This window comes from Pteropus vampyrus, unplaced genomic scaffold (assembly GCF_000151845.1).
Source record: "Pteropus vampyrus isolate Shadow unplaced genomic scaffold, Pvam_2.0 Scaffold64, whole genome shotgun sequence".
Lineage (NCBI taxonomy): Eukaryota > Metazoa > Chordata > Mammalia > Chiroptera > Pteropodidae > Pteropus > Pteropus vampyrus.
This window is the reverse complement of record NW_011888845.1, coordinates 1,385,931-1,389,830: the sequence shown is the minus strand read 5'-3', so window position 1 is coordinate 1,389,830 and position 3,900 is coordinate 1,385,931.

The following is a 3,900-nucleotide window of genomic DNA, read 5'->3' as shown; positions in this document are numbered from 1 at the left end:
GTATACGTAGCATATTAGACTAATGCTGAGAAGGAATATAACTAGAAAACAAAACAAAGCATGTTTAACTTTGTAAAACTCCTGATATGACTGTATCTAACCCTGAAACTTATTGCACACAAATACCTCTTGGGAAATGCATAGACTGTATTCTTACAGACACAGAACCGGAATTTAGTAGATGGCTCTGACGAACTTTTCATATTGCTGTTAGAAAAATATTTTTCCACTTAAACTTTTTAAAATATTGAAGAGAACAAAGAATATAACTTAACCCACAAGGCTACTGCAACTATAGAAAAATGAAACAATTTTAGAAGTATAAAAAACAGTGAATAATAGAGGTAGGTTTACATCTACGGAACTGTTGTGGGGAAGACTTTTAAAAATATATACATGTCAAAATAATCTCATACCTCTAAAAACAAGCAGCGAATGTTGCAGCAGCAGCCAGCCTTCACACTGACCTTAATGAGCCACACCTCCTGCTATTTATCCCCTTACTCAGCACTCTCCCACACTCAATCACCCTGCTGTTGACCAATAGAATGTAGTGAGTATGACTCTGAATTTCAAATCTAGATTATAAATGCCTCTACAACTTCCACCTTGGACGTTTGGGTTCTTAAATTGCTTACTCGGAGGGAAGCCAGCCGCTAGGCCATGAGGATGCTAAAGTTACCCACTGGAGAGATCCAAGCAGAAGAAGCTGCTACCAATAGCCACATCAAATTGCCAACTATCTGAGTGAGCCATCTGTCGGCAGATTGTTTAGGTCCAGACATGCTTTGAGAAATCATGAAAGATAATAAAAGATTATTGTGATTTTATGCCACTAAATATTGGGGTGTTTTAAAAAGTAGCAATAGGTAACTGGCATGTGGAGTTCTTTTAGAAAAAAAAGTTCTGAATGATACTTTCTTGTTAATATAAGTCATACAGATATACTTTGCCAATAAAGCATTAATGTTTGTAAAGCATTTTACTTGCCTTCCAAATTAGCTTATACTATGATCTTTAGAAAGAATACTCCAAGGATAATACCTGATAATCCACAGAAAAAAAAATTCAACGATCTCATGATATAACTCATAGAAACTGACAGACAACATCTCAGATGTTAATGTACAACCCTTCTTCTTTAGTGGAAGCAAATTGTCACAGAAATGGGTCTTTAGAAGATTGTTAAATCTTGAATAGGACAAGCCTTCTCTGATGATGAATATGACATAAAGGCTTTGAAAACAGCTATTGTGAATGAAGTGGAAAATTTTCACAAGGTGACGAGAATAAATCTCACACTTTGCAAGTTCTTTCCCTTAATAACATCCACCTAACTCTTTCCACTCCTGTTTTTTCTATAGCCTACTCAATTTGGGATACTAATGGAGGAATGATAGAATATAATTCATTTCCACAATCCCAACACTTCATTCTATTAGCTTCAATCTTGTTCCTCACTTCTTACCCGTATGTTTCTAACAGAAAAAAAAAGGGGGGGGGGTATTGATTTTTTTCTTCTTTTTTTTAACCCCGACTCCCAACCACCTTAGGAAGTCTTATTTGAGTAAGAGCATTGTTCCAAATCAAAGACATTTGGGGGAAAATGTAAGCAGGCATAGTTATAATCTATAAGTAAAATGAGCCTTTGGATAATTAAAATTTTATTACTTTAGTTTTAAGTATATTCAGTTTTATTTATTTTAAAATCAGCTGGACTGAGAAAGTGAAAATTTTATTCTAGTCACAATGCTGAAGAAAATACAAAGTTTTATATATTTTTATTTATAAAAAAGATATTCAACTTCCAGTTTCAGTTCTGACATCTAAAAAGCTTAGAAGTAGTAACTCTAGTCCTTACAACAAGAAAAAAGCTAAACAAGCTGAAAAACAAGGACTTTTCTTGGACGCAGAGAATTGAGGTCACAAGGCCAACCACCACCTCAAAGTCTGGAGAGATAAGGCGAATACAGAGAATCACAGATGAGATCAGTTTACCTGGAGCAGAAGCCGCTAGGGCCATAAACTGGTGGAAACACTTAAATGGTAATTTTGATGAATTGCTGGAGGCTGAGCATGGACTAGAGAGAGAGGACATCTGAGGGCCCAGTCTTGGGGAGGTCCACACATTTTCATTTGTTTTACTTCTAGGAACCCCACCTGGTTCTCACAGTGATGATCCAAGAAAAATACCCTCAGTTTTCTGGCAGAGGTAGGGGAACAGTAACAATTTTGAAATATGTCCTGAGTTTTTCTCCATAACAAAGGGCCACTCTCCAAGAGAAAAAAAAAAAATTATAAGATCCTTTGCCTACTTGGGAAAAAAGCAATTATCCAACTCCAGCCCCAACTCTTAAAACTCAATAAGAATACAGACAACCCAAATTGGGCAAAAGATCTCACCAAAGGAGATATACAAATGACAAGTATATGATGATATGCTCAATATCATTTGTTACTAGAGAATTTCAAATTAAAACAATGATATAGCATTACATACCTATTAAAATAGTTAAAATCCAAATATCTCACAAAGCCAAATACACAGTTACATATTTAAAGAAACTACAGACAAACTTCCTACGATTATCCTACTCAAACGTGTGAATCATTAAGAAGGGGCTGAAGAAGGAGCTTGGAGATAAAGTCCATTTTCCTCTGAAGTCTTTTGAAAACTTTTTGTATCTACGAAACAAAAGCAGATATGGAACGTACTTGCTTATAGTGTTGGGTATGGAGTGCGCATGCACACACACACACACACACACACACACACACACACACACACACACACACACAGTTTCTGCATATTTGATGTGGAAAGTAGGGATTAGGTAACATTTTCTTGCACCGAAACCAGCAAATAGATATTGCTGAGCCACAGTAAACCAAAACTTCTCAGGCCTTCTAATGCCAACACTGTCAGAAAGCAACAGGGTCAGTCAGCATGAGATGTGACAATGTGAATTATATGGCTGTGTTAAATGGACCAAGTAGAAGTAAAATCAATTACAGTTCTCCTCTTCCTTCCCTTCTAAGGCATCATCTTCTTTCAGGCTTCCCTGGGTCCTTTATCTCCCTAATTAGGGATAATAGGTTGAGAGAACTGCAAGGTCATTAGTAGGTAGCTTTATATTTTAAAAAGACATAGAAAACTGGATAATAATATTAAGAATTTCTGTTCATCAGAAATATTAATAAGGGAGTATAAAGGCAGCACATGCAATGGACAGATATTTATAACACATATATCTTTTTTTAAAAAAATCTATTCCAAATATATAAAGAACTACAAGATCAATAAAAGGGCACACAAACCCAGTAGAAAATGGGCAAAAATTTCTGAACAAATATTTTAAAAGGATATCCAAAAAGCCAATAAAGATATGAAAAGGTATGCAACTTCATCAGTCATCACAGATATGCAAGTTAAAACCACAGAGATTTCATTAGATATTATCATGATAAAAAGGAAAATAAATTAATAATGGAAAATAATCTGAATGCTCATATACTACTGTTGAGAGATGAATTACCACAACTATTGTTTAAAACTCTGGCACTTTCTATTATAGCTGCCCATGCTAAGAGGAAGAAGTTAAAACAACTGAGTTGTTTTTGTGTGTATATTTTTAATAGCTTCAAGTATACGATACATTGGTTAGGCATTTATATAGTTTATGAAACAATCTCCCTGATTATCTTCCCTCTGGCTCTACACATAGCCATGATCTTACCAAAGCAACTGAGTTTTGAGCCTTCATTCACTGTTCTTACCAAAAGGAAGCTCTTAGGAGAAAGGCTTGGGGTCATCCAGTATAATCTCCTTCATAGCTAGACCAACTGATAAATAGACTAATTCTATTTGCCAGGAAGAAGTGACCTTGAACCTGAAATATC